The sequence below is a fragment of the Aquarana catesbeiana genome, linkage group LG05 (assembly GCF_042186555.1).
Source record: "Aquarana catesbeiana isolate 2022-GZ linkage group LG05, ASM4218655v1, whole genome shotgun sequence".
NCBI classification, from domain to species: domain Eukaryota; kingdom Metazoa; phylum Chordata; class Amphibia; order Anura; family Ranidae; genus Aquarana; species Aquarana catesbeiana.
Genome location: NC_133328.1, coordinates 87,477,666 through 87,501,616, shown reverse-complemented (window position 1 = coordinate 87,501,616; position 23,951 = coordinate 87,477,666).

The following is a 23,951-nucleotide window of genomic DNA, read 5'->3' as shown; positions in this document are numbered from 1 at the left end:
ACCCATACCCATTAACATAGGGGGGGGCAGGATCTTGGGGCCCCCCCGCAGACCCCGACAATCACAGCACAGGGTTGTCGGGAAGAGGCCTTTGTCCCCACCAACATGGGGACAAGGTGCTTTGGGGGTGGGGGAGCAATAGCTCCCCCTGCCCCAAAGCACCCACCGCCCCATGTTGAGGGCATGTGGCTCGCCACCCCCCCCCCTTTCCTGACCTGCCGGCTGCATGCTCGGATAAGGGTCTGGTATGGACTGGGAGGGGAACCCTATGCCATTTTTTTAAAACATTTTTCTATTGCCGGGCAATTTCCGGCATTCTCTTCTTTACATTCATCTGTCAGTGGGGAAGCCCGCTGACAGATGATGACATCCCGGCCCGCTGCTTAACAACTGGCTATTTCTTCACACAGAATTTGAATTGGTCGATCGTTTTTTGACTGATCCGAATTCTAATCGTTTTGAAAACATGGAATCTATTAGAAAATCATAAATGAAACATATTTTAACAAAAACAAAATGAAATTTAACGCAAACTAAACAAAACTAAATGAATTTCATAACGAAACAAAATTAGTAACATATTGAATCTATCCAAAACTAAACTAAACTAATTTTTCCATTCTGCACATTTCTATTTCAGTGTTGCTTCCTTATCTTATTATACTTTTGCTATTGGTGTCACAATTGCTTAAGCAACTGCTTATTTTGCATACATATGCTCCAGCGCAGATTTTTCATATAACTTTTGATTTATTCTCTGTAGTTTATGTCTAAGTCTTTTGGCACTTTCTAATATTTGGGCTGTGTATTCCCCAATCTCCAGCTCTTTGGGATCCCTCCCAGGAGACCGCCTAACTTTCCGGTCCTCATGGTGACCCCCCCAGGGCCAGTCCATTTGGGACAACTCACCCTCACTCCAGCTAAATTGCTCAGCTTCCTCTGCTGCACTACCAGTCCCAAACTTAGGTGATCCCAGGTCGGTATCCCCATTGCTTACCTCCCCTGTGGGCTAACCTGCCTCTGTATCCGGCTGTAGTACAGTCCAGTCTAGGAGATGTCCTTTTTTTGAGAATTATTGCTTGCAGAACTTTAACAGGAGAGGAGAACAGGGCACAGGATACTCCAAAACACTAATGCTGCGTACGGGAAATGTTCGATGGGAGCTTGTTGTCGGAAATTCTGACCGCGTGTAGGCTCCATCTGACATTTTCCGTCAGAATTTCCGACAAACAAAATTTGAGATCCGGATCTCAAATTTTCTGACAACAAAATCCGTTGTTGTAAATTCCAATCATGTGTACACAATTCCGACGCACAAAGTTCCACACATGCTCGGAATCAAGCAGAAGAGCCGCACTGGCTATTGAACTTCATTTTTTTTGGCTCGTCGTATGTGTTGTACGTCACCGCGTTCTTGGTGATTGGAATTTACGACAAGATTTGTGTGATTGTGTGTATGCAAGACAAGTTTGAGCCAACATCCGTCGGAAAAAAAACATGGATTTTGTTGTCGAGATGTGCAATCGTGTGTACGCGGTATTAGGCTGGGTTCACACTGCTGTGCTCACAACAGGGGTCCGGTGCGTCCCTGTTCTCCGTTTTAGGGATCAATCAGGCCCAAATTTTTGGCTGGATTTGGACCTGAAATGGACCGGAAGGCGCACAGGACTCTTCTGCAAACCGCTCCGCAGCTGTCCAGGAGCAGTGTGAGCCAGCTCCATTGAGAGCCGGTCACAGTCTCCTGACATGCGAATTGGATGCGGGGAAACCGGCATCCAATTTACACTAGTGTGGGCCCAGCCTCAAGAATATTTGGCAGAGGACTCTCATCTCTGAATAAAAATAGCAATGTCTAGTTATCACAGCTGGGGATCATGAGATAAGTTACAGAAAAGTTAAAGTCCCCTATTAACACCCTGTACCCCTTCCCCTCCTCTTACTTTCCTGCTCTGAACACTGTGCCTACAATTTACTCCTCTCCTCTGTGCTCTCAGTACCCTAACCTTGCCCATTCTGGAACACTTTTGCTAGTGTAGCTGGAAGGAATAGTGCAGTTTTTTGTTTAGAGTAGGTAGATTTCCAGGCTTGGCTGGCAGCCAAGCCAGAGTGTGTTTTTGTGATCTGGGTTGGGAATAACCTAGAGCAGTGCTGGGTGACTCACAGGTGGTGTCACCAGGACCTGTCACTTCTTTCCAGAATGTCTTACAAACCTGACCAGGAGGCACAGGAGGAGCAAGAGAGGACAGCGGGAGAACACTACCTGGCAAGTCTCCAGGAGTTCCACAGAGGCAGCCAGGGGGGCTGGTGAGTGGGCACACCGTCAGGAGGACTGGGAGGCACGCCTGAGAGGACTGAGATGCAGCAGCCTGGGATGGGTGCAGAGTCTGGAGGATGATGGTGTCACAGGCAGTGGAGCGAGGCAGCTGAAGCCAGGAGGGCTGGCAGTGCCTGAAGAGGTGGTGCTGGGAGCAGTAGCCACAGGGACAGCTATCACTGGTACTTTCTATTTGCTACACCATAGGGGTCCGCGGCCCCTGCGTGTAAAGAGCCTTTGCTTTGGGCCTGGCTGAGCCAGTGTCAGGTGGGTGGGTATCTGCGCTATCTAAAATAGCCAGTGTCAGGCCTACAGTGCTAGCTAGTCTGGAGAGTGCAAGAGAGGAAGCAATGTGCAGGAGGAGTGAGGAGTGATACTAAGAGAGGAAGCGATGTGCAGGAGGAGAAGAGGAGAGTGTATATACTGGACTGTATATAGTAGTCCCGATATTGACTGTTCATTACTCGGGCATCTCATAAGTTCCCATTCCCCATCCAAGTTTACTCTCCCTCAATAAAACATAAAAAACAAGTGCAAGGACTGCTTTCATGTATCTGAGCGAGTGAGAATTGTGTGCCTGGCTGGACAGGGTGACAGATGAACCACAACACTCAGCAGCCGCTACACTAGCATATAAAAATAATAATTGATCAACTAAATCCAGCATGTTTTAATTTGAATCCCTTACATCAAATATAACATATCACTTCCAGACTGGCCTTAGACTCAATGTATTGCTGTTGAAACGCCTGGTCCTTTGTCAATTTTGCGTACCTCGGTCATTAGATTCATCACTTTCTGGTACTGTGGTGTATTCAGCATCTGGGAAAAGAAGACAGAATTATCATGCTCAATAATTAAGGGCCAGTTCACACCACACACAGTCCAGTGAGTTTTTTTTCTGCATGGAAAGTAGGTTATATGGTTTCCAATGGCATAGTTAACACCAGTGTGGTCAGTTCCAGGGTTTTCCGGTTCCAAAAAAAAAAAGTAGAACATGCTGCATTTTTCCTGCACTGGACTGTACTGAAACGCAGTAAAATGTGTAGAAAGGCACTGGAATACACCGGAACATGTCAAAAACACTTCAAAAAGGCACTTGACCCTAGTATAGTAAAGCACCTGGATTTCATCCGGAAACGCATGAAAAACGCATCAAAAATTAACCAGAATGTGCCAAAAACACGTTATCGTGCATGCAGAACTGCATCTGGAACGGATCTGGAGTGTTCTTTTGTGGTGTGAACTAACCCCAATTTATAAAACGCTTCCATGTTTCAGTGGGCTACAACATGGTGTACAGGGGGTATCACAGAACAGGAAGCAACAGCCCCCTCTGATGGTCAAAAACAGCACTGTAAAATAATAATAATATTACTAATAATCCTTGTCCTAATCTGAGTCACCCTTGTAGACCCGCCAATATACTTGGTCTACTTAAATTTAAGTGATGACCCCCACGTCACTAAAAATACAAATAAATATATATAAAAAAAAGTATATAAAAATATAATGCTACTCCCCTCAAAAGAGTGATGTACTCCTAGTGATGAGTGAAAGATTGAATCCAGGGGGCGCTAATTGTGAATAGTACGTGCCAGCTAATTAGTATTAATATACCGACTAACTAAGATGCATGTATCTATATATATAGTTAATCCCAAAAAGTGTAAACACTAAATTATGCGAATATATAGCAAGGAGAATCCACAGCAAAACATCCATATAGAATAGCTTCAGTCTTCCGATTAGAACAGTGTGTTACAACCAATTATGAAGCAGATATCTATACATAAATATAATAAATGTAAATAATAATTCCCAAATGGTGTAAACACATGAATAGTGTGAATTAAGGCACAAAACAGTCCACAACACCATATAAATGTGAAACAACTTCAATCCTCCGATTAAAGCAGTGTCATCCAATAAAGATAATGGGTCCTCCACCAAACTTTAAGAAAGCTGCATTCACCAATAGTGAAATAGATAAGTGATCTGCTTACCAGATCAATTTGACTTCTTTCCCAGGAAAGATAGTCAAACTGCACTTGTGCAGGATAGCTCACATGCATGGGACAGATATGGAGGAGACCTTCTTCCTCAGTGGCAAAGGCAGGATATGCAGGAAAAGCAAAGCAATATCCATAGCATAATTCTGTTTTATTTATTGGTAAAATCAAAGTATAAAAAGGTGGCCGAATGGCCTCTTACATTTAAAAGTGCCTACCCGGCACTGGGGCTGCTGGCTTGTCAGGAAAAAGCTGTGTGTAATAGCCTCCGTCCCACCTCCGTGGATGGCGTGCGTTCCACTAGCTTGGACGAACAACCATTTACCGGCTTGGAACGACAACCATTGAAGTTGTTTCACATTTATATGGTGTTGTGGACTGTTTTGTGCCTTAATTCACACTATTCATGTGTTTACACCATTTGGGAATTATTATTTACATTTATTATATTTATGTATAGATATCTGCTTCATAATTGGTTGTAACACACTGTTCTAATCGGAAGACTGAAGCTATTCTATATGGACGTTTTGCTGTGGATTTTCCTTGCTATATATTCACATAATTTTGTGTTTACACTTTTTTTGGATTAACTATATATATATATATATATATATATATATATATATATATAGATACATGCATCTTAGTTAGTCGGTATATCAATACTAATTAGCTGGCACGTACTATTCACAATTAGCGCCCCCTGGATTCAGTCTTTCACTCATACTTGGTCTACTTTCTGCTCATATACTCACTGCAAGGGAAAGAAAATGGTGGCAGAGTTTTTCCTGCCTCGAGTTCAGGCCAATTGATCAGGTGGAAAAAAGGATGTGCTCGTATATTTCTGAGAAGCCCTCGTCTGGCATTTTGATTCTTACAGAGCAGCTGTAACACAGAAAGAAAAATAATAACAATCAGTAATTATACAATTGTGGATGGTATAACCCCCTTTTGTAATATGATGGCAAAATATTTCATCTACGTTGCTGTTTTTTTTCAAGAATATATACTTTGTTAAGTCCCTATTATTTTACTTTGCCCCCTGCCCACCCCCTCCCCGGTCTGACCTTGTTAAATAATGCTCTAATGCAGTGGTCTCCAAACTTCAGCCCGAGGGATATGGATATGGCCCATTGCTTGCCTTTATCTGGCCCTTAGGTCACTATTCCACCAACTGACACCAATGATGGAGCACTATTCCCTCCACTGACACCATCAATGGGACATTATTCTTCTTACTAGTATTAACAATGAGGCACTAAACCTCCCATTTATACCAATGATGGGGCCCTGATGCTAGGACATTTTCTACTCTCACTGGCCACAGACCGGTCCCCATAAAGCCCGAAAGAGAGTAAATTTGCCTTTTGTCTAGAAAGTTTGGAAACCCCTGCTCTAATGCTTTGCAGTCTGGAGTTTTATCCCCTTTTATGTCTGCCCATTTCTCTGATCTCGCCCAGCTATAGCTCTGAAATACTCACTGTCCTTATGAGGTCCTGAAGGTCATGCTCCATATGTGGTGGATAATATGGATAATGGAAACATGTTGTCACTTTCCACATTTTAAAGCAGCTAGAGAATGGGTGTCTGCCAGTCGCCATTAGAAACACTATAACGCCCAATGAAAAGTAGTCAACAGTCCAGTTGTAAGGCTGGTCCAGGAAAATCTGTAGAAATATCCAGAAGAGAGGAAGGATTAGAATATCAGTGAACAATAGTGATGAGTTAAGAGCAGTACAAATGCTATAATGAAGTCATCGGGTGGATAGAACATTACATACTTCAGGAGCCATAAAACGTGGTGTTCCAGCAAATCCGCTAACCATGCGGAATCCAATGACACCTGTTACTGCCACGTCAAAGTTAGCGATCCTAATATGGCCAGCATTGTCCAGGAGGATATTATTTGGTTTCAGGTCTCTGTTAAGAGAAGGAGCAGACATGAAGTTTAGTATAATAGACAATTATTGGATAGAAAGTAAATAATAGGAGAAAGTGTGATATAAAGATATGAAGAAGTCTTTGATTTTGTTTAATCTGATGATCTAAGCCCTTACCTATGTATAATTCCTTTGGAATGGAGGTATCGCAGGCCACACAAGATCTCCGCAGTGATAAATCTGAAATGTAAAAGAATCATGTATGTAGTAATCTCACACAGCAATGCGCGACTAGCTGCACCATGCAAAGATCAGCCAGAATGGCGTGTCTGGGCAGTGATACTGGAGAGGTTCCCAGGTTGACAAGTTGCACCAAGACTCTTCCTTGACAGGCCATGGATAGGGTACGGCCCACCAGCCACTCTCTAGGTGACACTGGATTCTTGCAGGGTTCGACCATGACAGTGGACCCTTATCATTTTTAGTGGGTCCCACTGGGGGTGACCAGACCACTTCTTGTAAGAGTGCCAAGAGTAACTTTTGTTTGGGGGGTTCACGGACCACTCCTACTTTCTCTAGGTGTTTCTGGTAGCCCTTGAAGCATCCAACGGATCGCTTCCCCAGTGACCCAGAAAACCATAGTGGAACCATGTTCCTCCTGACTTCCCCTGCACCTGCAGAGAAGAAAGTAGACTGCACCTGCCAACATACTGGTCTGTTAGCCACAATGATGGATACATGAAAGATATCATCTGATAATCCATGAAGGGGGACGGTAGTACCTTTGACCATCGGCTAAAACTGAACTGGTATTTCTGTAACTAATCAGCTGTAACCAGCATCATCCTCCAATGAAATTTAGTTAAGAAAATTATAATTTACTAATTATGATTTCCCTGCAGCATGTAAGAAGGGTTGAGTCAAATCTATAAATAACACATCTGTGGTTTTGGCACGGTCTGTTCTAACCCTGACTTTCAAGTACCTTGGTGTATGGATTTACTGAGCCTCAGCAGGAAAAGCCACCTTGTAAATGCCCCATGACCACCTTCTACCCAAAGAGTAGCTGGTAAGAATCTTACCTCAATTTTTGCAGGTGAAATGGACTATTTGTCTGTATGAGAGCACACAGGTCCCCACCACTCAAGTATTCCATGGCAAATAATAGCAGATTCTGTATGAATATAAAGGAAAAGGATGAATGTTAGACTATACATATTCTGTAAGATACTTGAAATGGGAATTTACATCTACAGTTGTGACATGGGGTAAAGAATTGCAATGACAAATTCGGCACAATTGACTGTGAACAGTTTCTAAGGCTTCTCATGTTTTTGTTCTTAAAAATTATTTGATTCAAGTTTTTACCATCTTTGTCCATTCGCAGATCATTATTATTATTATTATCATACAGGATTTATATAGTGTTGACAGTTTGCACAGAGCTTTACAAAATGAGGACAGACAGTACAGTTACAATACAATTCAATACAGAAGGAAGCAGAGTGCCCTGCCCATTAGATTTCCATTTTTCTGTATTACTGATAATGTCACCTTTGTACTGGATAGGATTGGTCAAGAAAAAGGACATGGGCAGTCATAGTTTTTACTTACCTCTGTCTGGAAAAAACCAAATAAGAAGGTGATAAAGGGAAATCCTCTGGTCATCTCCAGCACCTGGTGCTCTTTCAAGACTATGCTGGGATGTCTCTTCAATAAAGGACCCTTCGGTACAATCTTCAATGCCAGCTGCTGGTTACAGGCCGAATGGGAAACCAACATCACCTAAAGGAGATAGAAATTTAGAATACATTGTCATAATATTACCCACCACCACCACCACCATGTTCTCTAGCATGTAATCTAACCTACTTGTCAGAAAGATTTTTTTTATATAAAGAACATTCTACACCCTGAAGACAATAGGCAAAACTTTAACACAAGGCTAAGGAACTCTTAAAGTAAAGATGCTTATTTGGGTGTCTTAACTTTGTGAATTGAACCTTTAGCCTGTTATAAAGCCCTTTGAATAATGTCTGATCACTCACCTTCCCATAAGTCCCTTGTCTGAGTACCCCATGACAAGTGAAGTTATCCAAGCTTAGTTCAGGCAGATCATTCGTTATGGTGCTAATGGATTGGCCAAATGGAATTTGATTGGCTCTGGTGGGTTGATCTGATTTCTGTGGCTTTCTGTTCTTGGTGATGGTAAATGTAGCTTGCACACGATGCTTACACATTTTGGAGCTGCTTAATGGAGCTGGTAGAGATGGCTGAGTGTTTTCACCTCTTGCGTATAGAGCTGATAGACATGGCTCACTCCTCTTTGCACCAGTGGATGGAGCCCAAATCACTGGGCCTCTCTTCTTGACAGTGTTGGATGGAGCCAGTATTGGTGGCTGCCTCTTCGTGTTGTTGGATGTAGTAAATATTGGTTCACACTTCTTAGAGCCAGTGGATAGAGCCAAAATCACTGGGTCTTTCTTCATGACAGTGTTGGATAGAGCTAATGTCGGTGGCTTCTTCTTCTTCTTTTTGGATGTAGCAAATATTGGTGGCAAACATGGTTTATTATTCTTAGTGTCAGTGGATAAAGTCAATATTGGTATCCCACTTTGTTTGTTATAGGTGGATGTATGAAATATCAGTGGCTCAATCTTCTTGTCAGCCAATATCGGTGACTTACTCATCTTGTTGTCGGTGTATGTAGCTGATAGATATTGACTGGCATCACTGGACGGGACCAAAATCAGCAGCCTACTCTTCTTTGTGCCGTTGGTCGGAGCTGATAGATGTATCAGACTCTTCTTAGCTCCAATGCATGGATCCAGTGTAGATGGCACACAATTTATGGAGCTGAAGGATGGGTCTGAAGGAGCTGGATTTGTATTCTTTGGTTCTCTCTGCTTAGCGATAGTCAATAGAGCTGGCAGAAGTTGCTTACACTTTTTGGAGTTGCTTAATGGAGCCGGTGGATATAGTTGACTGGTGAAAGGAGCCAATATTGGTGGCCCACTCTTTTTGGCGCCAGCAGATGGAGCTGATAGGTGTGGTTTGTTCCTCATGGCTTAGTTGAACGGATTCAATATAGGTGGCTTACAATTTATGGAACTGGTGGATGAGTCTGAAGGGGCAGGGTTGGCGAGGAATTGGTCTGTATTCTGTGGCTCTCTGTCACTTTTTTTGGGGTGTTTAATGGAGCCAGTGGAGATGGCTGACTGGCAAAAGGAGCCAATATCGGTGGCCCACTCTTCTTGATGCCAGTGGATGGAGCTGATAGATGTGGCTCATTCCTCTTTATGCCAGTGAATGGAGCCAATCTAGGTGGCTCACCGTTTATGGAGCTGCTTGACTGTATATCAATTACTCCTTAAAAAAAAAAGAAATGTAGTATTTAATATATCTACATACATATTTTTAATCTGTTACATGTGATCTGCTGTCTTTTAATACTGAACTCTGGGATTAATGAAAAAAAATAAAAATGCAGCGGGCCTTCCCCAGAAGCTGGAGCACCTTAGCACCTTAGAGAGGAGGCTTTAGGGGACTTGTTACACAGATCAAGTGAACCTGCTGGAGCAAGTAGTAGTGTAAGTATTATATCTTATTCCTCTACCCCTAGACCCAAACCCTAGGGGAATGAGCTTTTCCTATCTGGAGCTGGGCTTTAAAGCATTTTTTCACATATTTCGTAAGAGTAACTATCTGTTACACAATGGGGGTATTTAGAAAAGCAGTTTCAATATGCAATTTGCATGCAAAAATGGTAAAGTGTGACTAAACCCAAAACTAAAAAATACAATTTTAGAGCTTAGCAATCATTGGATGTGATGACTGCATTAGTTTCCTTTATTTTTATCTGGTGATTGATCAGTAACATACCTCCAGTCCAAGGGTGGCTATATTCACTCCTCCACTGTATCTATAGAGGAGTAATGTAGCCACCCTTGGACAGCAGCATTCTCAATCAGTGGAGAGGTAGTGTTAGAAGGATTGGTAGATTTAGATGGACTTAACATAAATGACTGACAATTTAAAGCTGAGCTCCAGATAACACTTATTAAGCAGTTACAGCAATAGTTTGTTTTCTTTTAGGGATAAAGGTTTTACATAAATGAATAAAATCTAACTATTGTAAGTACACCTTCCAATGTAAAATGGTTTGTCTCAAACCTCTAACTGCCACCATAGATCAGTTGCCCTCAGCAGAGTGTCCCCATAAATCAGTTGTCCCTATTAAAGTGCCCCCCATAAACCAGTTGCCTCCATCAGAGTACCCACATAAACCAGCTTCCTCCATCAGAGTACCCCCATAGATCAGTGCCCCCCATCAGAGTAAATCAGTTGCCCCCTATCAAAATGCCTCCATAAATTAGTTGCCTTAACAGAGTACACATTTAGATCACTTCCTCCCATCAGAGTAACCATAAATCAGTACAGCCCATCTGAATCCCCAGTGCCTGACTGATATGTCCCTGTAGCCAGGCAGGCAGGCAGGGGCAGGAACTGGGAAGAGAAGCATGCTGCAGGGGGCAGGGCACACATGTGATGTCATTGGTTGCTAAGATACCAGCAGTCCTAGAAACCAATGACTGCAGCTCAGCGTGGGTTCCAGCGCTGCAGACTGGCAATCTGATGGTTTGGACTGGGCAGTCAGTGGGTCTGTCAGTGAACCTGATCTCAGTTGGACATTTAAAGAAGGCTGCTATGTACACTGTAATCTACGGTTATGGTCAACAAGGGAATATTCTGCATAGAGGTGTCCTAGCGTCTCACACAAATGCCTTAGCGCCCTGTACAGATGCCCTAGTACCCTACACAAATGCCTTAGCGCCCTGTACAAATGCCCAAGCACTCAATACAAATGCCCTAGCACCCCATACAAATGCGCAGTCACACTATACAAATGCCCTAGCACCCCATACAAATGCCATAGCACCCCGCACACATGTCCTAGCACCCTGTACAAATGTCCTATCTTACTGAATAAATGTTCTAACCCTAATTTAGGGATTTCTGTTGGCCTCAAACCCTTAATGTCTCCAAAGGGCTTTGGATATAAGATTTATTGCATGTAATGCTACAGAAAACTGAAGGCAAAGACTGAAGACCTAATAGAGGAAATTGTCAGAGACTATTCTACAGGAGTGGTTGAAGACTGAAGTCATGCTTTAGGAGACAGTCAGAGACTAGGGACATGTTGCATAAAACCAGACTTTACTACTTTTAAGGGTTTCTTTAAAATTAATGTTCCTTCTACTCACTGTTGAGGTTTGGTATCAGGGTGCTAACCAGTGGCAGCCCATCCATTAGGGGCGTCGCCCCCCCCATCCATACATCTGGCCCTTTAATCTACATGCAGGGCGCTGGACGCATGGATTCCAATCAGGGTTTTTTGTTTTTTTTGAAGCAGGTGATTACAGCCAGAGGCTCTAATAGGCTTCAAAAAAGAGCATTGCGCCCCGAGCCCACCCAATTGTGTGACAATAGCCAAAGAATATTGGGTCTGAGACCCGTTTCCCGATTGGCTGAAAGGAGAAACTTTCCAATTGGCCGAGGAGGTAGGGAAGATGCACTGCGGAAGCCGCCCATGGCCCTGGAGCGAAGCGCTGCCCGCGCCATTGATGTGGTAAGTGCCAGGCTCACAACAGACCTCGGGGGGGGGGGGTTTTGGCCCTTGTGGATGACCGGACCTACTGACAGACCAGACTGGACCGGGGGGGTCTTGCGGATGACCCGACCGGTGCTAACAAGTCTAAAACTGAAAGTTAAAAGGAAGCTGAAGCTGATACTATAGTATAACAGTGTTGTGTTGCTTTTACAAGGGCTGAGAAGCTGCCCATCTCATACTATGCAGTCACAAGGTGTGTAGGCCACTGAAATGGTTTCCTCTACTGTACAATGAAATAGCAGTTTGGATTGTAAGGATGTTCTCACTCAAATCTTCAGAGTTCTTGACTATCCTAATAAATGTTATCCTGAAGTGTCTAATCTAGGTCCATATTGAAGATATACCTCATTCATAGAAGAGTGACCCCCGTATGTTTATACATGGGTGACCCTGGTACTGTTATGATACTTACCTGTTGGTGGTTTTTCACTCTTGTTTTTATCACAAAGGGTAACATTTTTCCTAGAAGTGCCCCAGCACCCTGCACAATTGCGCTAGTCCCATGTCTTTTTGAGGCTTTAGTGATAGTATGTGCTTTGGGTTGGCTGTTCTCTGATGTGTGATTTCCTCTCTCATCCTCAGGGCCCTCTTTAATATTGATTGGACCCTGGGAAAAAAATTTCTTGGGGCCCCCCTCCATGCAATTTCACTCTCCACCTGCTCTGAGACATACAATAAATAGCAGCTAGACTTAAAATCAGTTTACTGTATCAGATCAGGCAGCGATTGGTTGCCAGAGGTTACAGCATATCACTGCTGCTTACTAACTGATTGCTAGAGGTTACAGCATAAATTAAGGCTCACTGATTAAATGCTAGAGGTTACAGCACATGATTTCTGCTTGTTGATTGGTTGCTAGAGATTACTGTACAGTAATATCGCTCACTGTTTTTTTGCTATAGGTTACAGCACATCTTCTCCTCACTGCATGATATACATATGAATGCTGCCTTTATTTACATATCAATGCTGCCAGCCTCAGCTATTTACATATGAATGCAGCTGCTATTTACATATGATTGGCGATTATTTACATGTAAACACAGGGTCTGCAGGTGAGTCATCTGTACACAACAATAGGGCAGAGCTGGGTAGCATTAGTACCAGCACTTCACACTGAGATATCAGGACACAGCACAGGACTAAAACTTCAAAGGACAAGGGAATTTAAACTGGGATAGTTGGCAAGTATGAGGCAGCTGCTTTGGGCCCCACAACAATGACAGGGCCCAGGGCAGCTGCTCCTTTTGCCCTGACTTAAAGACGGCCCTGCTCATCCTTAGATTCCTCCTTGGTGTTGTTCGGAGGAACCACTCCTATCCTATTCTTCTTCTTTCTCATAATTATCAGAAAATGCTGAAAATGCTGAGAAAACAAAAAATAATTGCCTGCCCTTCAGTCAATGGAAACTAAGACACTGACTGTAGTGCATGCAACTAAATAGCTGAATGCATGCAGGCTGACCCAGCCTTTTATAAGCTAGCTGGCCAGCTGCAGGTGACATAGTACAACTACTGTGTTTTCCAGAAAATAAGCCCGGATCTTATAATAATTTTGGCAACAATAGACACAGTGGGGCTCATTTTCGGGGTAGGTCTTATCATGTCATGTGCTGTCTTCTCTCCCCCTCTCCCTCCCTGCCTGTCAGGAATCCCCAGTGGAACTGAGTAAAAGTAGCTGTAAAATCCTAGAATTCACTCTATTACAGTATTATTTAATGTAAACTATGTGTTTTTCTGTAATATAATTGTGCCAGATACCTTCTGCTTATCTTTCCATCCTGAGCTCTCTTCCCCGCTCCGAGCACTGCAGGGGGGGGGGGGCTGAGATTGCCCGCTGACATCTGGGAGAAGAAAAGGAGAGCAGCAGGAGGTCAGCTGAGCACCAAGCGGCGCTGTACCAAAGGTATTTGACGCAATTAGATTACAGAAACATACACAGTTTACATTATATAATACTGTAATAGAGTGGATTCTACAAGGATTTTACAAGCACTTTAAACTAGGGCTTATTTTCAGGGTAGGGCTTATATTGCAGCCCTCCCCAAAAATCACAGTAGGTCTTATTTTCAGGGTAGGTCTTATTTTTGGGGAAACACAGTATATGACAATCACAGTCATATGACTAAAAATAGAGCTCCTTAGGCTGGTGTTATTACATCTGATCATTGGGAAATAGAGAGGAACACCACAACAAATTGTGCTTGGTTAGGCCAATCAAATTTGAAAAGCTGCAATGCATCTTAGCACATGAAAAAAAAAGGTTCTGTCTGCATTTCTCACAGCACACTGTGCATTGTCCCTTAAAGTGATTGTAAACCCTTTACAACCACTTTTTGCTACAGGTAAGCCTATAATAAAGCTTACCTGTAGATACCCCGATGACGTCGGCACATGCAGATACAGGGGATATCTCCTAAACTGTGCATGCTGTACGTGCTGTTGCTTCAGTGACTGTGCCGACACTGGAGGCTCCCGCGCGGGAGTGACGGCATCATGGCTCCAGCCAATCACAGCCCCGGAGCCCACGATACCCGGAAGTAACTCCAGGAGCTATGTCGCCGGCCAGAGCAGGGTACGAAACGAAGACCGCTGCGGGGGCTTCGATCTAAGGTAAGTAAATCATAATGGGCTAGTATGCTATGCATACTAGCTCATTATGCCTTTGTCTTGCAGGTTTTTATTTTATTTTTATATTTTTTCGTGGGTTTACAACCACTTTAAACATTAATTATTTGTGGGGTTTCTGTTTTCTGCCTTGTAGGATCTGGTGGATGAGACTGGATACTGGGCTTCCTGTATTCAAGTGTGATCTAAGAGAATTGGGGAGTACTGGGGGCATCAGTGATATACAACATGATTGGGGGGGTGCATAATTCATGTTATGATCTTTGTCAATATTATTATTATTAACATTATTACTCTCATCCTATTTTATAAGCATATAGTTTTGTTTTTTTGGAGTATTGGTTGTATTGATATGAAGATTATTATAAATAGTCTTTGAATAGGTGGTTCTAATCCCTTTTATGCTCTCGTGTTTAATTGATTATAAGTATACAACACATGTATTTATGTTTAAAGTATAACTAAATGTAGCACCCTGGTGTTTAGACAGGGTTGCTAACAAATTTTGTTTGCCAGGTAGTAATTGTCCTGGCTGATTGATAGAAGATCCACTGATTCCTCTCTAAATTCTGAAATTGCTGCACCTTTTCTATTCTGTCACTAGGTGGCACTGTGGTGGTGACATTCGATTGACAGGGGCTTAGCAAGGTCAGATCATGAATGGATGGGGTGTCTCGATCAATTGGGGTTTCTTTTAGTCCCTTGGCCTGCCGGGAGAGCCTATTTATTTGGGTGGAGTCAGGTGATCGGGGTTCTGGGCTGTCTGGGTGGATGTGTGTTATGTCACCCCAGGTTGCTAGGCTGGAGGCCTGAGGTCTATCCCCTGGCTACTAGGCTGCCTGAGGCCTATCCAGGAGCAGGAGAAGCAGCGTAGGGTTGGGACTACAGGATTGGAGTCCAACCGAATTGAGAAGATTCAGCCGGATGGGGAACCAGTTGTGGTCTGAGGTAGAAAGGAAGCTGTCGCCACTAAGGGACCATCCTTCTTACTACCAGAGGATAATGTGAGTAAGCTGAAGCAAGTACCAGAGCAGTCTACTCACCAGCCGGAGACATTGATGAAGTGGGAAAGCATCAGCAAGTGCCAAGCCAGGGACCCAGCAGGATAGCGGGGGTGACACTTGAGGAGTATACAGTGGGATAGCTGTGAAAGAGCTCAGGGGATCTGGTGACGACTGGGATCAGGAAGTCTAGCGAGAGATTGGGAGCTCAGTGAGTGAAGATCTACAGTGGGACACTGTGAGATAAGTAAAGGACTGTTCGGTGTTACCAAGAGTTATGTATAAATACCTTTAGTGACTGTTGCAAGATTAGTTGCCGTAGGAGACAGTGGTCCTACCTATACAGAAGTGTTACCCGGCTGGAGGTCTTCCACTGTATAGCTGTCTACCTATAGAAGTCTCTGAGTCAATTATCATTGCACCTACTCGAGGGTGTCCTGGCCCTAACCCCCTCTCCCACAGTTCTGTTAAGAGACAATAAATATCTTGTTCGCATTCAAAAGTGACTGGCGCCCATCATTTCTTCTTGCATCACACCAACCATGCCTGGTAACCCACTCTACAAGGAAGGATGTCAGCTTTCCCTAACCCTTGAGGTCACCATTAGGCCTCCGAGGCCCCAAGACCTTGCTACATAAAGGCAAAACTTTTTTTAGGTTTGGATGGAGTAGAGAGGGATTAGAACACTTGTCAGTTTCTATTGCTGTCTGTGCACCGTTAAGGAGATTTACTCTCTCTATTTGTCCTGTTTATCACTATCATTGAAAGTGAAAGTTAAAGAAAATCCTACATTTTGGGTTGTCCCCAGTAAAGTAATAGAGGGGCAATCTTCCCATGGGACACTAGTTCTGGCGACCAGGGGGTTCCCAGAGGAATTCCCTTAATTTGCAGGGATTTCCTCTCAGTTCCTGTTTGGCTATGAGAGAGGAAGCGAAGGGAAATCTCCACAATGGGACACAGGTAGCAAAAAAAAATCTGACAAGGGTTATAACCCTTCCTTACTCCATCCAAAATGAAAAAAAAATGTTTTGCCTATAGTTCTACTTTAATAATTGATCCCACTTTAGATATACACTGTATAATATTTCTTGATTTATTGGCCCAGTATTACAGGTTGTCACACACACACACACACACACACACACACACACACACACACACACACACACACACACACACACACACACACACACACACACATATATACACATATACAGTATCTCCCAAAATGAGTACACCCCTCACATTTTTGTAAATATTTTATTATTTCTTTTCACGTGACAACACTGAAGAAATTACACTTTGCTATAATGTAGTGAGTGTACAGCTTGTATAACAGTGTAAATTTGCTGTCACCTCAAAATAACTCAACACACAACCATTAATGTCTAAACCGCTGGCAAGAAAAGTGAGTACACCCCTAAGTGAAAATGTCCAAATTGGGCCCAATTAGCCATTTTCCCTCCCCGGTGTCATGTGACTCGTTAGTGTTACAAGGTCTCAGGTATGAATGGGGAGCAGGTGTGTTAAATTTGGTGTTATCACTCTCACTCTCTTATACTGGTCACTGGAAGTTCAACATGGCACCTCATGGCAAACAACTCTCTGAGGATCTGAAAAAAAGAATTGTTGCTCTACATAAAGATGGCCTAGGCTATAAAAAGATTTCCAAGACCCTGAAACTGAGCTGCAGTACGGTGGCCAAGACCATACAGCGGTTTAACAAGACAGGTTCCACTCAGAACAGTACAATATAATAAAATATATAATACAATATAATAAAATATTACAAAAATGTGAGGGTTGTACTCACTTTTGTGAGATACTGTATATACACACAGAGGGTAGACAGTAGTGTACTGGACCATCTATTGGAGGTTCAATTCAACACTATAGAATCACCTGATGACATTGTGTCTCCATGGCGACCGCAGGCTGATCAGAGATGGCTCGCTGATGTTATCAGAAGCTGTCTGTTCTCCTTGGTGGGGTGGAGCTACAGCCACAATACAGGCTCAGCCTCTTTGTATCTGTGATGCAGACTGCCGTTGCCATGGACACCGCTGGTATGGAGGATGGGGCCTCGCTGGTCTGTTGCTAGTACAGGGCCCCATGCTTATAGCTGTGGGCAGGGCTTATGCGCCCTAGTGGGGAACGCTAAGAACTACACTAGCTAATAGCCTAGGTTCTAGGCAGAAGTTTGAGGTCATGCAAAGTCAGCATTAGAGGACTAACTTGCTGTACTGTTAACACTAAATACTCCAGACACCATAGCTCCCAACTGTCCCTGATTTGGGGAGACTGTCCCTGATTTGGAACAAAGTCCCTCTCTCCCTCCTTCCTCCTTATCTGTCCCTCATTTTGATCGAAACTATATAGTTGCATATAAAATGCACTACTTATCTTTTAAAAAGTGTTTCCCAGTGCTAAACCTTTCAAGTTCTAAATTGCTGCATTTGCAAGTTTCAAAAGCTAATATAAAAGAATAGTAGTGGTAAAAAAAAAAAAAAAAAAAGCACTTTAACTATTATTTTTATGTTTAATTCTCCTTTAAGGGGCGTGGCAGGGTGTGTGTCCTATGCCCACATATTTTTGCCAATAGGTGTCCCTCGTTCCCATCTAAAAAAGTTGGGAGGTATGAGACACTACTACAGTTAGAGAACACCAACTCCCAGGTGCTCAGCACTTAGGAACCCACCAACCCAGCAATACCTGTCACCTTCCTCCCAGTAACATGTCCACATTTACCGATGGACACAGGAAATTACCTTTACGCTGTAACTACATGCTTGCTCTCTCTCTCAGGGGCCCCTCTCTACATAACATACTTTTCCATGACTTCCAGGCTAGGTCCCTAAGTTCACTACCAGAGTAATCGTCACCCTACTACAAGTCACTCATTCCCTGGCTTCAGACCAGGAATTTAAAGGAGAACAAACCATCTTTACTGAAAAAATGCAAACATAGAAGAAAAGTCTTTATAAAGCAACTTCTTACATGAAATCCTGTCCGGAGGTGCTCTAGTGCCCTTAGGGTAATTGTACCTGAGTTAGCAGCAGGTTCATAAGCAGTCTGTTAAGGCAAGAGTCCATAAAGACAAATACTCCTCAGAGGTAGTAAGTCTCCTTAGAGTCTATGATTGGCAATGATCCTTAAAGGTAGTAAGTCCATAGCTGGTAACTGAAAGTCCAGCAGAGTCCTCAGGTTCCCAGCCCCTCAAGGAACCGCGACTGCCCCCCCCACACACTGGGGCACAATCCAACAGCATAACGGCCTACATTTTGGCAGTATTTTCCAGACAGAGTTCTCAGGGCATTTCAGTGAGGCCTTTTTATGTGGATCTCTAGAAAATTGGTGGAAAAATCTAGCCAATCGATTCCTCAGATCCACCACACATCCACATTGTAACAATTTGCACCTCGCTGGCTCCGTTAACTTAAGGACATGAGCATGGACAGGAAAAACAGGAACACAGAAGAAAAAAAAAAAACACATTAACCCCTTTTGTAAGCACCTGCCTGCATGTTTGTTCCAGATTGTGGTGGCAGGAGTCATGTTTTTGGTAATACTAATACACTATTATACTCTATGATCACCGGTGATGGTGTCATATTAATACCTTGTCATCTGATAATCCCTGATTGTGAAGGCATGGCTGTGTTGCTTGTATCATGTCATCTAAACTCTGAACGGACATTATAGGAATACATTTCATCTTATAATCTGTTTTGCTGTACCATATTATTTTTCCACCATGTGACTGTCATTATTCAAATGGAAAGGGGGTGTGGCTTAAAGTTTGATTGAGGGGAGGGATATTTAAAAGTACTGTGCAAACTCTGTGCAGGTCAGGTAGGTGTGAGGAGATGGATGACCTGTACACAAGTGAATGATCATATATAGATCATAAGCGCGCTATGTACGTCATGGAGACACATTTAAATATAGTGATGTTTGTGCATTATTATAGAATTGTGTCTTACATGACATTGGTCAGCAATGGTGGTGCAGTTTTATACGCAGGCTGCGGAGCTCTATATGAGCATTCACATATTTCTAATATTGTATCATTCAGTGGTGATATTGTGGATGTGACATCACTGCGCAACATATAACGAACAAACATTGTTCCTGCTCTTTGGGGATCAGCGTTTATTTTTTAAAGTAGAACTAAAGGCAAAGGATAGGGTGAGGGAGGGTTATAACCTCTGTCGGTTTTTTTTGCTATCCTTGTCCCCTTGGGGATATTTCCCTGCACTTCCTGTCCCATAGCCAAAACAGGAAATAGGAGGAAATCCCTCCAAATCCCTCTATTCTTGTTCTGGGGACAATTCAAAATTTGGCATTTTCTTTTACTTTCATCCTTGGTGATAACAGTCAGCAGAATAATTAGAGAAGGAGAATCTCCCTAACAGGAATGCAGACAGCAATAAAAACCTGACACATGTTCTAATCCTTCTCCACTCTATCCAAAAGATTAAAAAAAGGTTTGCCTTTAGTTATACTTAATGGTTTTAGAATCTTTTAACCCCCTCACTACCACTGAAGTAAGTTTGATAATGATGGCCGCAGTGGCATTGACAGATTGTCCCAGCTGCTACAACAACCTGAGTGTGTATGCATTTTCTTGATGACTTTCTGCCTGATGTTTTCAGGTTTCAGGTGGCTGTAAAGCACGGGCACTTTGTAATGGGATCAATAATTTTAGGGCCACAATTCTCTAATATTTCTACACTGATGATCTGTAGGAGCTTTTAAAACGTTACCTATGGAAAAGTATACCAAAGTCTGTCGCCATTTCACAGGCACGCGCATGTGACATATTCGGTATTTATTTCTCATCTTATATACTGTACCAAAAAGTGGGTGGTATATTGCATCCAATCCATATGAAGCCCTACTCAACCTCCATCCAATGGGCTGTATTGTTAATTAGTTCAGTCTCAGAGCATTCATGTTTATGATGGTCCAAAAAAATCTGCCCAAAGCCTGGTGGTCTGGCAGACTAATGGTCACACAAATCAAGCAAGAAATGGCATGGTGTTGATCAAAGGAAAAACTGGCAGCTGTACTCCATGACAAGGTTGTAGGAAGGTTTGGTCCCCTTAAATTACCATCCAAATTCCACTCAGTTTAGGTTTTAACTGTGGTGGAGCTCTCACTGCTCTTAGAGCCCTTTCACACTGCCAGCGCCCGGAAACCGCTGGTAAAGCGCCGCTTAAACTAGCGGCGCTTTACCAGCATTTTTCGAGCGCTAGCGTGGTGCTTTTAACCCCCGCTAGTGGCCGAATAAAGGGTTAAAAGCACCCACAAAGCGCAGCTGCCAAGGCGCTTAGCAGGCGCTTCCCATTGATTTCAATGAGTAGGGGCACTTTAGGAGTGGTGTATTCACCGCTCCTAAAGCGCTGCAAAGAAGCTGCTTGCAGGACTTTTTTTGACGCCCTGCCAGCGCGCCGCCTCAGTGTGAAAGCACTTGGGCTTTCACATTGGGATTGCAGATGAGGCTTCTTTCAGGCGCTTTACAGGGGCTTTTTTTTAACGCTAAAGTGCCTGAAAAACGCCCCAGTATGAAAGGGGTCTTACTGCTTCCCATCCCTTCCCTTCCACCCATCTTCCCCTCATCTTCCCTTTCCTTGTCTTTTCCCCTAAGATCCCACTTTACACTCTTATGTCCAGTAATCAGGCCGGATTGTAGCAGAGGTGTGGATCCGAGCTATTGTGCTTCTCACATTGCAATTCTACTGTGTTGTCTCTGCCCTGAGTATGGATCTTCTTTGTATGTTGCACAGAGCTCTATATAACTCTATATAATGTCTGATGTTTACATTGTGAAATCTTTTTTCATTAAAACCTATTGAAATAAATATAGATATATCTATAGATAGATAGATAGATAGATAGATAGATAGATAGATAGATAGATAGATAGATAGATAGATAGATAGATAAATCTATCTATCTATCTATACAGTACATTGCATTTGTGTGCATTAAAATTACAGTGTTACTAAACCCACAACAGTAAAATCAGTCTGTATAAGCAGTAAAGCATGCATGTTAGCGATGGACTCGGGCGTGTTTGGATCTAACCCCCCCCAGGAAACCAGCACTGCACATCACCAATCATAGGCAGTATGTGTATGTGCAGCTGCCAGTCTTGAAATGCCTCACTGCCTATGATTGGCGGTGAGCAGTGACGGTTTCCTGGCTAGTTTGATCCAAACATGTCCGAGACCATCAGTAATGCTTGTTATACTCACTGTGGAACCTAAGGGGTAAATCCACTGCATTGTGCAAAAAGGCTGTTTGATACAGTCTTTTCTGATCCTCCCCTTCTTCCACAGTCCCCAATCCATCTCCTTATAGTACAGAGCCTTGGGGGCACTCTGCAAATGCTCAGTTTGCTGTGTATTGATAGAGAGCTTTTATTTGGGGGGGGGGGGTGGTGGAGGGTGCATGTGATCAGCACAGGGCCAATCAGCACTGTCCAAAGTCAGGGGTCATGCAGCCTCATAGGACAGTCAGAGGAGAATGAAAACTCCTTCTACAAGCTTTAACCAGTGCCTGGCCTGACACTGATAGAAGTCACAAGACTGCTATATACTGCTGATAAGAAAAGGTATTTAGCAGTTCATATTTACTAAAATGATTGCATTTCCAAGTACTGTGAGAAACCAGATATAGTGAATGCAGGGTCCTGGGTTTAGTAACACTTTAAAGCGGAGTTCCACCCAAAAGTGGAATTCCACTCATTTGTCTCCTCTCCCCCTCCAGTGCCACAATTGGCACCTTTCGTGGGGGAGAGGGGACAGGATACCTGTCTTTGACAAGTATCCTGTTCCCACTTCCGGGAGTCCGGGCTGCGGGAGAGAGGAGCGGGGCCTCGCGCATGCGCAGTAGGGTTCCCAGCGTGAAGCCGTACCCTTACCGGGTACCCTTACCCTCAATGGCAGCGGCAGCACCCGACAACAGATGGAAACATCAGCTGCGGTGCCGACATCGTGGGACTCCAGGACAGGTAAGTGTCCTATTGTTAAAAGCCAGCAGCTGCAGTATGTGTAGCTACTGGCTTTTGATTTTGTTTTTGGGCGGAACACCGCTTTAACTTTTGTGCATTTTTTCCTGAAAATGTGCTTTTGATAAACCATTATGCTAATATTGTGTGTGATAAAAAAGGGAACTCCATTTTATTCTCCAGGGTCTCTGCTTTCAGAATGATTGGAAATTGTATCCAATTTTTAGGCCTAAAATATGCATTTTTACATGTATGCAAAAAACAAGAACTAAAAATCGGCTCTGACAACTGGTTAATGTGTAGAATAAGGAATAAAATATGTTTATTATTTATGCACAAGTTATGGGTTTCTTTTTATTTTTACTATTGCTATCATATATATTTCTAGGTCTGTTTCCTTTTTCTGCTCTAGAATCACCAACATTAAACAGCTGCACAGATGTAACACATAAGAACATAGAGATTATACTAGCAATATAAGACCTTCAAGGACTACCACCCAACAAATGTATTTCCTCTATTGATGTACTGCTGTATATGTATACATTTAAATCATACAACATTGTACAAATAATTCATTGATAGTTGAGAGGTCTTTGAACAACCTCAACAAATAGTATTCTGAGAGTGGGGACTCATGCAGCTGATCGAAGGAAAATTTTCCAACAGTCCCGTGTGAGAGAAGCTGATCATAAGAGTGACTTCTCTCAAGAGGGAACAGCCAAAGATGGATCGAAATTCAGCCAATCCCTGCCTAACGAGACGATTTTTGATCCATCAATGGCCAGCTTTAGTAGCAGAGGAGATAAGTGATAAAGAGAATCTTTCACTTCTCCCTTCATGGATACAGTGACAGGTTTAGATAGAGATCAGTTTGTGCGTTTTATTCTTCATTTTCTTGCCTACCGCCTAACTGGGAAAATATGTCATGATTTTGACGTTTAATTGTGGAGTTATGGCTGCAGCGAGATGCCATAATCCCCATATTAATTTTTCCCTCAGGCGCCAGACTTTCTGCTAAAATAATCTGAGCAGCGGATTCGCCGCTGGATCACTTTTAGAAGCGGACTAGGTGGACCGGAGGGACGTCATGTTGTCACTTCTGGTTCCGGCCCCATGTAAACAAGGCCTTTTTTTTTTTTTAAAGCAAAAGATCAAAACTTTTTTTTTTTTTGGATATTTTGCTTTTAAAGGTAGAGGAGAGATTAGGGAATCTCTCCATAAGGGGACTTGTCATGCTTTATTGTTATCGCAAAAAATGTTTAAATTTCTTGCGATAGCAATAAAAGTGATTAAAACATTTTTTTTAAAAAGAACAGTGTAAAAAAAAAAAAAAAAAAAAACAACTATTTAAAAATAAATAATAATAACAAAATATCACACTATTTAGTTCTAGATGAAGAAAAAAACAATTGGCACCACATCCCA